Consider the following 14307-nt stretch of genomic DNA (forward strand, 5'->3'; position numbering starts at 1 on the left):
TGGCAATATTGGTGCCATAGCTAGCTTGTGAGGGTTCAACGCTGGTCGACCGCACTCGGCATGTCGTAGACGCTCGAGCCACGGCCCGAGGGTTCAAAAGAAGGTCACCTTCACCTCGAATAGTCCGAGTGGCGCTGGCTACCACCCCCAAGCGCAGGACACCAAAAACTTGACATAAATAACCGAGGAAGTCGAGGGGAAACAGCCCTGCCGCTAGCGTAGTGGCCATCGCACCAGACGCGTATTCTGGTGGACGTGGGTTCGGATCCAACCCTGCGGGTATTTTTTCTCCCCTTTCTTTCTGTCTTTGAAAACTCTTCATCAATTTCAATGGCCTACCGCATTCTCTCCTTTGCTTTCCGAGGCATTCTTCCCCGCGAACCTTTATTTCTGCAGTCTTAATTCGACGGACCCCTCTTTCCGCATATTGATTCCCTACATGTATAGCGAGTGCCTCTGTTGCGGCAGTCTTGGTGCTGTTGTGGTTTGGGTAGCCTAATCCCAGTGCTTCCACCAGTTGTTGTGACATTAGGGGTTCGGCAATCCATCTTGGTAGCCTGACTGGTGACCGGAGACGTTGATCAAGAGACCGATGTTTTCTGACGAAGGAGAAAAAATTTATACACGCATTTACATGATCACTATTAGTATGGATGCTGTACCATCAACAGCAACAGAAGCAACCCTAACAGCAACACTCTGCGGCTAGAGTCGCAACACCGCCTTTTTGTTCAAGAAAAAGTGCCTAGAGTCTTCCTAGGGAATTCAACTCCTAAATGCCTGGTCCAATCACAGGCCGACAACCTCACGCACAGCAGCACCAACGTCACGCGAAGCCGTTCTTGTTTCTTGTCCACGTGACCACGAGGGAGAGGAGGCGATGGCGCGCCGTCGCGAGAAGACCCTTTTTCTCAGTACGAGGCGCACCTGGGGGGCTTGACTCACGATGCTCGCCTAATATAGATTTCATGATCCGCTCTCCGGAAGATGGCTCTGATGTTTCATCAGAGTCGCCCGGGCGGGGATGACTCAGGAAGTCGCGTGCCCGGACACGTCTGCTCGTTTCCGCTGAAGTCACTCAGAGTTGAAGGGGCACGGTTGACGCAGGGTTGATGATCCCCTGTATTCAATGCGGAGTGAAACGTGGCGCGAGCCGATACCGACGAACGCGATAATTAGCGCCAAGGTCCGTGCTTGGGTGCGCCGGGTCCGCAGCCCCGTCATAACAGTGCTATCGGTAGCTCAACATGGTTCAACCACGGCCGCTCGATGGAAACTAGGTCCGGCCTGCCCATTCACGGGCCGCCAATGGGCAGTTGCGTGACAGCGGAGTTGTCAGTTGCCGCCGCTACGTTCGGCGAGGGCGCCACATATCGGTGACGGCTAGAAACGGACGCAAGAAACGGACGCGGCGGACGACGGACGTGTGTTCCCAGCGCAGCGACGACGGCCCAGACAGCGAATGCGATAAGTCTTTGTTTTGTTTTTCTCCTAGAAAAGTAATGCTGTAGAGCAAATAGAAGCAATGTTTAGTTAGTAGTGAGTTTAAGCACCTTTTTGACAGTGCACCAACAAAGGAAGATGCTGTAGGCAAGCATCGCACCGTGTTTGTCCTTTTTTTCTAGCGTATCACGTGCGGGAGAAAGCGGCAGTACTAACTTTGTGGACGGCAGTCAGTTAGCTCCGAAACATGCCGGCGAGGAAGAAGCCGGGCGTTGCGTGCATGAGGTGCAAGCGGGAGTATCCACTCGAGGATACAAGGTGCGAGACAGCTGAGGATGCGGAAGGGCAGGACTTAATGTGTGTAATGAAGTCGCGCCTCAACCGGCTAGAGCAGGAGAAGGAGCAACTGAAGGTACAGGTTGACGGGTTAGTGGAGGAGCTGAAAGACGAAAGGCAACAGCGGAAGGTGCTGGAAGGGAAGCTAGCCCAGGTAGAAAGCGTGTGTGTGCCGAGGGATGCCATTCCGGAAAGCAATGGCGCGGCAAGCGCACCGAGTGTGCCTGGCGCCGAGGCGGGAAGACAAGGGGAGGCCAGGGCCGCCGAGCACCAGGCAGAGGGCCGACATGACAGCGCTGGTCATGGAGAGGGGCCTAACGCTGTCGTGAAACAAGGGAAGGGGTCGCCGCCGGGCAAGAACTACTCAGAGGCAATCAGCGCGAAAGCCTCGACGGCAAAAACACCTGCGCAGCCAAAAGAACCAAGGGAGCGGCGGAGGCGAAGGAGGATAAAACTTTATTGAACAGGTAGATCGAGCTTGTAAATGGGCGGGGTCCTCAGTCCAGGACTCCGTTGATGCGGCCTGCCGTCTTCGCCCTTTCAGTGAGCCAAGGCTGCTTATTTGGGTCCGAGCTGGCAAGTTCACTCTCCCACTGCTCGTATGTAGGACTGGGAATTGGTGCAAGGTCTGTGTTTGAAGGGCATGTCCAAACCATATAGGAAGAGCGTTGCTGGGCTGCCGCAGTGCTGGGCGGCCACAGGGGGTAATATATTGTGGGGTGAATGGCGTGTAGCCGTGTTGGATGTGGAAATGTGTTTGTTTGAAGTATACGGAGGGTGACTTGTTGCTCTTTTGTTGATTTTTCTGCCCGTGGCGGGAAGGTGCGTCGTGTGAGCATGTAGTGTTGGGTGATGTCGTTGTATGTAATAAGTGAGTGTCTGGTTTTCTCATCGTTCTCTTGCGGTGCCCGGCGAGCAAGATCTCGGGCGTGGGCGTGAGCCGCTGCATTGCCGCGAAGGGATGAGTGGGCAGGCGTCCAAATGATTTTGACTGTTCTTTCAGGAGGGTTTTGGACTAGGATGCGTAGGGCTTTTGTGGAAATCCTTCCGGCTATGTACTTCCGACACGCCGCTTGCGAGTGTTTGGTCTGGGTTATTGCTAATGCGAGCGCCGCTTCTTCCGCTTCGAGGATGGTAGCCTGGCGAAGGGTGACACTAGTAATACGATCAGTGGGGGTGGTATTTGCGCGTGCGTAGTCCGCTGCGTCTGTGAATACTGTTGTTTTTGAGTGACAGTACAGCCTTTCAAGGGTTTGTGCCCTGGCTCTTCTTTGTGGGGGTCCGCTAGATCCCCTGTTCCGTGGCCCGCGTGTGGGGGCCTTTGAACGAGCGCGCTTCCCCGCGCTCGTGACGTCACCCCGCGGGCCGACGCGCCGACGGGCGCCTACCGCGCCGTTGCAACACCACCTAGACTTTCACGTGTCAGTCTAGGTGGTGTTGGCCGTTGCCGCTCCTCCTTGCCCGGCCTCCGGCCTCCTCTCCCCCGCTCCTTATACGCCTCGAGCGCGGCCTGTAGGGGCAGGGACCTTAGTAGGGGCGCCACTGAAATCCCCCTAGCGGCCCGTTTCGAAAGCAGCCGCGGGAGTCGCCGGCCCGCTCCCCACTGTCACCGTTGCTTTCTGGGCCCGTTCACGACGGGGATTTACCGTTTGTAGGCGTTGGAAATACAAATTTATGTGGAGCAGTCACTCTGTTCGCAAATGTGGTGTGTTTACGAGAGTGTGTGTGTGACGCGATCTTAGTCTGGTACATTCGGCCTGTACAAGCACCAGGTGTGCGTCACAGGTCGGCGTCGCGAAACAGGGATATGCATATGGAGATGATTGTGATTCCACTGCCCTGAAATTTACTAACAGTGTCTCCGTGAGCATAATTTCCCCAGATGGTCATGCCATGGCTATACATTACGATGTAAATCAGTTTTGTACGCTTATATAACCTAGTGGAGCGCTCATACCTGACAGCACGCCAGTTATGCTTGCCAATATCATACCTAAGATATTTATCACTACCCTGGACATAAATTTTATGAAATTTTCTACGAATTAAGTACGATGGATAATCCAAAATTATACCCGGGATTAGCACACGACAAAAAAAATAATGGTGGGGCGTCTTGTCGTGAGCTGAGCGCCCGCAAACATTCATATATGTTACATATATCCTCCGCGAGCAGGCCGGAGAAGGGCTTCTACAGTAATGCCCATTCGCGACTAAACGTTTTTTCGAAGCATAGTCATATGACGCAGGGAGCCTGCAGAATCTAGCACAAACGGAAATCAGAAGGCCTTATCAGATATCCCACTTTTCTAACGACACCTTTTATCAGTTTTGAACTTGTATACCTCAAAAAATGCGTTCTCCGAGGGATCCGCTGTTAGTTGAAGTCTAAAAACTAGAGTGACATGAACGAGTAGCTTGTGTGTGTGATTACTAAAACGTTCTTTCCTTGATTTCGCTCCGCAATCGTAACAACAATACGTAAGTGACGTAAGCGTCCCCCTCCCCCTCCCCATGTCTCGCGAAATAGCAGTGCATTTTGCACACTAGTTGGTCTCGTAAGTCCTACCCGGCTTAAGTTTATACGAACGTCTCTACAGCATTTCAGAAGCTGCACTGAGTTTTTTTTTTTCATTTCTGTGCGAGCTATCTTGTTTCTTCCGGACTTGCAGAACATTAATTTTTCAGGGGTTTAATTCACTTTTCTTGGTCCTTGCTATAAGGCATGAGTGCACACCTTTCACGACGCAGAGCCTTGGAATATACTTAACATTTTCGCGTGGCTTATATTCTTATAAAGGGCACACGTTATTATCAGGTATTGGGTAATCGCATCCCCGAAATATATTTTTCTACGACGCATATATTCGGAATGAGGCCGCATTCGTTGTCCGCGCTACAAAACAAAACACGTACACCTCTCACTATGCCAGTATCGGGTTTAAACGAGGCGACAATAAAATTCACTTGTGCCGGACGTATTCGGAGGTATGCTGCTGCCGTCGCCGCGGTGGTATGCAGCGGTGGTATGCTGCTGCCATCGCCGACGCCCGTATCAGCGGCCGAGAAGGACGCAGGCCGCGTTCCCGGATAGCTATTGTTGGTGTTTGAGCACCCTACCACGACGCAGCGGCTTTTGAAGTGACCTAAACGTACTGTTTACTTACAGACGTAACCATAACAAATTTTTTAGCGCTTGGAAGGGCAGAAAGAAGCGAAAGAGAACCAAAACACTGCACGAGCCCCTATGGGCCGCGCAGCGCTAATCCCGTCAACTCCGCGGCGAAGCGGCGGCAGGCGGCGCAGCGATCGCAAAGCTCGAGACGTATAAGCCATAGAGTTTCATACTAATATACACTAGAGGGAAATCTGGCGCCACTGTCTAGGGGAGGCGCACTTCAGCGAGCGTGCCGTCATGTACCGGGCAGGCACGTTCCACTTGTCCTTGGCATGGCTCACGAACAGGCTGAAAAGTTGGCTTTGGCTGCAAAAATGCAACAATATTACTGCAGAAGATTAACCGAATTTGTTTTTTTATTGTAAAATTAAAGCTCCAGAGAGATTTATTTGTCAGGGATTATTTAGAAGCTTCATGCAAGATGAACAAAAAAAGAATGTTACCCCTTTTGGCTTCAAGACGAAAAAGAAGCCGTGTGGCTAACCAAGCCAAGGAGGCGAGGAACGTCGCTAGCTGCAATGGCGCCGCTTACGGCGGCACGCGAATGCAGCGCCAGATTTCCCTCTAGTATATATTAGTATGAAACTCTATGGTATAAGCGCGGCGCGTGCGCTTCGCGCTCCCTCTTGGCTCTCTCGCTCTTGGCTCTTGCTCCGGCTCTGGCCCCATGGATAGGGGAGATGGGGGAATGGAGGAGATGGGAGTCGGATACCGGGGCGCTCCTTGTCCCCGGCTGGCTCGTCTCCTCCCCGCCGCGCGGGACGCTCTCTCCGGCCATCAACAGATCGAGGTCGTGACGACACAGCCAAAAGTCAGTGATAAAGACATTTTCGTCACTTCCTGGGCCGTGGACCTTTTTTTTGTTGTTTTTACTTTTATCAGGAAGGCACTGCGCATCAACGTTACTGCGCACAGCACCGAGAAGCTATGCACTGCGGTGAGGTGTTTTTTTATCACTATTGTTCGCTTTGGCGTTTTGTTTGATGCCCGAGTTCCTGTCAACGTAGCCGCTGTGGACAGTGCTTACACGATTGTCAAGTGTTGCGTCGAGCTGTTGGTTGGTTGCCTGTTCGGCAGTCACTGACTCCACCATAACTCCGTTGTAGTACCAGTACCAGGCCCAGGCCCATAAAAAGTTTGGATGACCGATATCGTACTGCACCAAAACAAAACAAAAAAAAAGTGTCGCGGCAGGGCGGTGAACTCGAGCATTCGTGTGTGATAGATTCATCAGACCTTGGGTACAGTCCACGGAGCAAGATATCTTGCTCCGTGGTACAGTCTTTGCCAGTAACGTTGCGAGAGGGGGGGGGTTGTGGGTTCGAACCTCCTCCTCCGAAAGTTTTCCGGGCAGCGCTTAAGCGAAAATTCGTGTTCCCTTGGGCAAAACTCCTGCCTTCCGATAGCCCATAACCCCTTCTGAAAAAAAATTATGGCTACGGCCGTGGTCTTTGCTGATGCTTGCTTGCAACTGCGTGCTTTAATTTTTGTTGGTCTAAACGAACAGGCACGTGCGGAAGTGAGCCAATCTTTGCTTTCCACAGCACGAAGTCCTAGCTAGGCTAGGTGCACTGAGGTGCCAAAGACATTGTGGACACTGCGGACGAACGAAAAATGTTTTAATGTTGACTTCATGCTTTTCAGTACTTGGTTGGGGATTATGAGGGCTTCATTTTAAATCACTCTCTTCCGTGAAGATTGCTGTACTAGCATTCATGCCTAGCACTTGAACTGAATGTCTGCATTGGCGATAAGGAAAGGGCATGAGCAAGCAATTTACCACACACGCGAGTGCTGAGTGGGTCACGTCTTGCATATCTGTCATTGCAGCTATGTAGTTTTTTTCTGTTGTGTCCAACCAATGCACCCAAATAGCCAGTACATGGATTGTGTTTGGCGTCTGCATCCTACAAAACATTCCTCCATTCATGCATCGTATGCCATAAAATTATTCCGTTAAATGCACACTCTACGGTGGCGGAGCTGCCCAAAAGCAGAGCAAACTGTTAGAAAGTTCGCCTGGTGCCTTGCGAATTTCATCTGATTGATCGATTGTAGGGTTTAACGCGCCGACGCAACGCAGGCGATGAGGCGCGCTGTAGTGGAGGGCTCCGGATTATTTTGACCACCTGGGGATCTGTAACGTGGGCCAAAATCTCGAACCCACGGACGTTTTTGCTTTTCGCCTCCATCAGAAAAGCGGCCGCCGCGGTCGGGAATCGAACCCGCGACCTCGTACTGAGCAGCGAAACTCCTTAGCCACTGAGCCACCGCGGCGGGTGCAAATTTCATCTACGCCACTTGTGCGTATACTCATTCCTGAAAAGGGGGAATTATATCATAGCCATCAAGTTCTTTCAAAAGAGGATGTAGCTGCGAATTACACCAGAACTTGCACTTTTCTTGAGCATGGTGTGGCATTGGACGAAGCTTATGCCTTTGGCCGTTCTCGCCTTTCGCAAAGATTGAAATTGCTTTACGAATGTTCAAACCTCTTAAGAGGAGGTTTGAACAAACAGGAAGAAGGAGCTGTAAAAATATGAGCTCTACAAGAACAACCGACGAGAAAGGCAAGCAGCTGGTGTATTTGTCGTCCGTTCTTTTCGTGCGCTGTTCGTGTAGCGCTCATATTTTTTATTTATTTTGTCAATATCGTAGACCAACTCAACCAAAAACGCGTTTTGAAGAAAATGGTGCTTTAGGAGGGCACTTTAACTTGAAAATATTTGTTTCTATTAAAAGCTATTCCAATAAAACAGATTCAAAAGCAGAATTTCATATTCTCGCACCGCTGGTGTTGCTGGTCTCTACAAAAAATCCTATAAGAAATAAAACTAGGAGGGTTGCAGGCTTTTAGTTCAGGCATTTTGTTCCTACTTAAGACCGCATTTGTTCAGTGGTAGCAAATATGATTTCATTTCATGCCGAGTGCCTATAGCATGGCAGAAAAAAAAGGAAGCAGCAGCAGCAACTCGGACAAGTGGCAGGCTTCATCCATCTTGCACAAGAACTGAACCGATGGCTGTTTAATAAGTGGATGCCCTCCCCTGGTTTACTTGGCTTCCTTTGCATTCTGGCTGCCTGTTTGTGGAATTTATCTATGCGTATTCTAATTCCTGTGTGGTGGTAGTGTTGTTCCTCACACAACAATATTGTAGTAATGATGTGCACTGTCTGACCTTTTGAATAAAGCAAAGGTGTAGGTTGCATACGTAGTAGGGCTGGGCTTTGGTTAAAAGTTTTAATCCGATTAACTGGCTAGCTTTAATCTTAATCAATTAATTGGTAGCATTGGTTTTAAAAGAAAAATGACCAAAAATAATATTTTAATGATATCCATACAATAATAATAATAAAATGCTTCTCCGCCCTATCAGTTTTAATCGCTGTCATCTCTGAGCATACTTGCATTGTTTTCTGTTGCAACGTCAGGTGGGTTATTTGAACACAAATATGGTTCTCAACATGCACACAATTTCAATGCGGCACTCCTGTTTCGGTTTGCTCACATGACTTCAACCGATTAAAAAATTAATCGCAACTAAAGCATATATCGGAAAGTTTGGTCGATCAATCGCCCACCCTTAATACGCAGTCCATTCAAAAGCACCACATAACATTCAACGAGCCGCAATTTGTGCCTTTTGTAATTTGCACTGGGAACAAAAATTAAAATTTGCCACAATATGCTGCAAACACCTCAAACACAGGAATGTAAAAGGGATCACCAGCACTTTCCTTTCAGTGGGTGTGTTGAATTGTTTTTGAACCACCTTCACCAGTTATAAGGGGACAGTGCATTCCCATTAGGTGAAGCAAGTCACTGAATGAAAATATTTACTTGCTTTAAGGGCACTGCATGCAGTTTTTGTTTCTCTTCTAATAAAGCCTTTGCACTTTATTGAGTATAGAAGCCACACCTCTATGCATGATAGTTTTGATATAGATACAGTGCTGTTACCTAACTCTGTGCTTGTGATGTCGGCTCAGAAAAAACTTCACTGAAACAAACATTAAAGCCAATGTGTTCCGAGGCCCTGTTGCACCCAACACTGAGTCTTTTTTTTTTTTCAGAATATTCGATTGCAATAAAAAGTTGTGCCCAAACAGCCTCGTATCTTTTCCAATTTCTTTTGTGCATTATACTACTCACTTTTTCTCCATAGATGTTAACTCTGGATGGCTAATTGGTATCACTTGAAGCTTACAGCCTAATTATTAGGTGAAGCCATGCAGACTTTTAGTGCGTGGTGTTCTGGATCTCTCATGTAACTGACCGATGTAAACTTTTGGGCGAACTCACACGTGTAAAGTGCAAAATTTGGATGAGAGTCAAAGAAGGATGACATGAACAAGTGCTATTTCCAACTAGGATTTATTGGTAAGATACATTCGCATATATACAGTAGAGCACTGCACGGGCCGGGCTCAGGCTCGACGCCACAGGCCAGGCTCGGGCTTGAATTCATAGGCCCGGTCGTTAATAGTTCCGACATGAAGTGTAGAAAAGAGCATAAAATTGAATATTCTTAATATACTTTTACGCGCTTCTTGATGTTAGTTGTACACATTGTTTTAAAAACGTGTTTTGCTAGGGCTGATAGTCACTATACTCTAGCTTTAATGACATTTCATGTACTGCATCAAGATTTTATATTTTGGTGTATAGCATATCAAAGATACGGTTACAAGGAATGCCCTAGCGGGGAAGGAATTAAGCCACCCTGTAGCTGTGCACCTATGTCTATACGTGTTTTAGATGTCGAACAATCTAAATGCGGCTGCCGTGGCTGGAAATCAAACTCGCGTGCTAGAGAAGCGCCACCGCTTAACAACCACTCCAGGGAAAATATTTCAACGCACGCACATACTCGTGGATTCAAATGGAGAGCAAGAAATTTCATTAATACCAACTTGTGACCGAAACAACCACATGAAGTTGCCAAGAGTCTGGTCATCAAAGGTGATGGTGTCTCTCGTGTAAGAATACGAGCTATTATTACGCCCATGTGGCGTGAACTGCAGACGGTGTGAGCTAAACTACGTGTACTTTTAAAATCTTATTTTTTGCGTTACAATTCAGGGCGTGCTTGTACAGACTAGATGCTCTGTCTGATTTTCCGCTACGCAGACACTCTACCAAATATAATAAACAAATATTCTTCAACGTCTAAGACCTGGCCTGGTCACACACACGCGGGCCCTCCCTAGGCACACACACACACACACACACACACACACACACACACACACACACACACACACACACACACACACACACACACACACACACACACACACACACACACACACACACACACACACACACACACACACACACACACACACACACAAAAAGGACCGTGCCCGGGCTGGGCAAGGGCTTGCGATGACGGGGCCAGGCCTGGGATTGAGAAGACGGGCCCGGGATTCACAAAGCGGGCTCGGGTCGGGCCTTAAAATCAGGCCCGTGCAGTGCTCTAATATACAGGCAAAATTTTGGCACGAGGCAGAGGAGGATGACAGGAACAAGTGCAACAAAGTATTACTGCTAAAGTACAATCCTGTACATAGAAAAACCATGTGCACATCAGTAAAAAAAGCAAATTCCAGCACACAAAACAGTCATGCACAGGCACATAACATTTGTGACACAGCTCATGCCCTGATATACAAAATTTTCCTGGAGTCCCTGTAAAGTTTATTCAACAAATAAGCACAAACTACAGGAATTGAAATTTAATCAATTGTTGATTGTGCCTATAAGGGCTTATTTTTAGATTCGTGCCTATATTGGCTTTTTGTTGCCCTAAAAATGCCTTTTTAGGCTTGCCGAGTCCATTTTACGTAACGTGTTGCCCCAAAACATACCACCAGAGTCCACTCTTTAGAACCTATACCTGCTATCAATGTGCAAAGACATAATGAAAATTTATGACTTAGTGACTCATGTATGTGGATTTCAGTGGACAGAGTATTACATGTGTCCAGGTCGAAAAAGTGTGAGGGCCACTCCAACTAGATGCCTTTGGAGAGAAACTTCCTCTCGGAAACAGTGCAAAGAAAGGAGCAGATGCATCGGCAACTTTGGGGGCAGAGATTTTTGAGTCTTAAGAAAGCAGAAGGACCTGAAGGCAGTAATTTGGCAAAGAGTCTGGTATGGCGAGGGGAAAATGTGGTAGGCAAAGTGGTTAGAAACATTCAGGCTGTGTCTTTGCAATCACCGGATGGAAATATTGAATAGTGACCATGAATATGCTGGAAGACTCGAAGCATCGTCCTGTCTAGTGCTTTACTGCGCTGATTGAGCTAGTGTACACGTGTGTTCCTGCGTTGAGCATTTGCAGTTTTGACAGCACAATGCACAGTTGAGAGTTCAAAGGCAATTGGAGTGACAATAGCATGAGTGCAGGTGACTGTTGACACCTCGATGGGGAAGGCTCGCATAAATGACTCGTCCTTCTCTCAGTGGAATGGCTGCTTCTATGGGCAACCCAAAGTGGGTCTCAGAAATAGTATTCATGGGTGTACAACGCCATGGGAAAAGGTGTTTTGGTCAGGGAAGGCTTGCCATAAAAATAAGAGTACAGCGCTATGACCACTCACAGCTGGATGAACTTCGCTTTGCTCTCATTTATAAAGTTTGTGACGATGCTGAGCTGGGTGTGTTCCTGCACTAAAGAAACAGAGAGACAATAAAATACCATGACACAACGCAAGGTACTGACCGCTATACGATCACGGCAGTCCTGGAGGACTTGAAGCCACTGGCCACAATACCTCGCAGCTGCCAGACGTAGCCAACACATCAGAACCATGGACCACCCTATCATTACGGATCCTAAACGTGATCCCCAACCACAAAACAGGCGGAAATCTGCAAAACAACACCAGAAACGGTCTTGCCACCCTAATACACTCAGCATCTACACTGACGCATCTAAAACAGAATCCAGCACAACTTCGGCGTGGCATATACCGGCATTTAACTTCAATAGCATTCATTCCTTGCCACCAGATACCACCATTAAAGGGGCAGAACTAGAAAGTATCATCCTCTCACTTCGTCACATTGTTCATTACATATCATCTTTTTCCATGTACAAACTCATACACATTCACATAGATAGTCGGGAAGCTTTCCTGGAATGTCGCCATCAACTATCATACAGCCTACGAGTTAAGAAGATCCAAGAACTCAAGAGCATCCTTCATCAACAGAACATCGACGTCACCATCACGTGGGTGCCTGGCCATGCCGGAATCCCCGGAAATGAACCGTGCCCCAAGCCAGCTGGACGCCTTCGGACTGCGATTATGACCCTGACGAGCATCGGACCGCCACCAAACAACAACGGAGACTTTCTCACCTCCCTGGTCAACCACACTCTCATTCCGAAGTCGTATTCTCACTCTCAACAAGTCCGCCTCAGACAGCTAATGACAGTTACCAACCTTTCCCCTGCAAAATGACAACAGTTTTTTCATTCGTCACCTAATCAAGGCATGTGTATCCCGTGTGAAATTTCGGACACCACTGAACACATTATTCGGACATGCCCTCTATTTCAAACTGAAAGACAGGTTCTCCTAGACACCCTTCCCGCTAACTTATGACCGAATTCGTTAAATGATCCCCTGCGTCCATCCTACCTACGTAATTTAGCGAAGGCAGTGTGGGACACTCTCCCGCATTTCATATCCCGACCCACTATTTTTCCCTTGCTATTTCCCACCCGTACCCGCCGTGAACCTTAACTTATCGCTACCCCTAAGGGGGTCTGATGCACTAGCAAGAGACCCCTGGGTGTTTTTTCTACATTTCAATAAACGTTGAAAAAAGAAAAATACCACGACACTGCAAATGGCTTATCTGTTAATATTCTCGTCCTGTACCGTCATTAGGTGCAATTAGGCCAGGTAGGGCAGTTACAGCTGCAGGAGGTGCATATAAGAAAGTCTGGCTGCCTGCGAGGTGCAGTTATCAAACTTTACATGCCTTCAGCTTCCCACTGATTTACGATTTAAAGTTTGCTCTTTTCACCAGTTAGGCAATGTAAAATAGTATGTGAGGCACTTGTATTTGGAAGCCCGCATCATACAGCTGCCTGCAAAAATTGCTGCCCGTGCAAGCATCGCACTCAGCCACCAAGAGCGCAGACATCAAGGGCGATAGCAAGCTAAGTGCAATTGGCTTGGCTAATATCGCCTTTACCATAAAACAAATTGTCCGTTAGTGGGACTGACCTCTTCAGCTTCAGCTTTCATTAAAGGTTTTCTCTCTCTCTGTCACCGTGGAATTCGTAGATATACCAGAACACAGTGAACTCGACCACGTCTCATTTGCGCATTTACCTGTCGCCGAAATAACAAGCCGAATGTGGTACGTCCAGCTTGGCACCCCAATGCACACAATCATTTCCACATCACTGAATTCGCTGCATCACAGCACGGCATATCCTCGCTTGGTGAACTCTTTTGCTGCATGTTGTTGCTGACGGCAACGTGACTTGTATACTTGTAGGATATGGGCGCGCACAACTAGTGGTGTCACACTTCGTCCTAGATTCTTCAGGGAAAAGATCGGTGTCGTCGTGTTGTCGCCGTTTCACCTGCGAGGGCTCAAGGTGACGGCTTCATTCGTGAGCTGGCTCAAAGAAGCAGAACACGACCCCGAGGGAGACTTCGACGATACACTTCCAACATATCACGCGGGTATCATCTACGTTGAAAGAAACCAACTCGGGCACAGAACAAATTCCCAGGGGCAAAACGACGCAATAACAATAATAAAAAAACAAACAAACGGCGAAGCGACCGTAGAGCACACACAATGCCTTTGGCATTGTGTGTGATAAAAAACACCTTACCGCAGTGCATAGCTTTTTGGTGCTACGCGATAAAAGTAAAAACAACAAAAAAGCCCACGGCTCAGGAAGTGACGAAAATGTCTTTATCACATGACTTTTGGCTGTGACGTCACGACCTCGATCTGTTGATGGCCGGAGAGAGCGTCCCCCGCCGCGCCGGCCGGTCGGGCGCTGTTTAGGCCCTGATCGGACGCGTAGGGTAGGCCTCTGGTCACCTTGAGAGCGGCCCGCGTGCAACCTCAGCCATGGTCGCCTGTTTGGGCGACGCCGTAGGACGCGTGTCGGTACAGTGTAGTTCTTAACCCGGTCTTGGCGTTATTATGCACTGTACGACTCGGCCAATAAACCCCATGGTTCGTCCTGGCCCTTTGGAGCCTGTCGTCGCCTGTGTCGGTGAGTCGAACCCGTCGCGGCGTCTCCCTTGTGGACGCCGCGAACCTCTCTGGGGCATTTTGGATGGGTCATTTCCGGGCGAAGGGG

The sequence above is a fragment of the Haemaphysalis longicornis genome, unplaced genomic scaffold, assembly GCF_048455015.1.
Source record: "Haemaphysalis longicornis isolate Haplotype H1 unplaced genomic scaffold, Haemaphysalis longicornis Haplotype H1 scaffold_152, whole genome shotgun sequence".
In the NCBI taxonomy this organism is placed as follows: Eukaryota; Metazoa; Arthropoda; class Arachnida; order Ixodida; family Ixodidae; genus Haemaphysalis; species Haemaphysalis longicornis.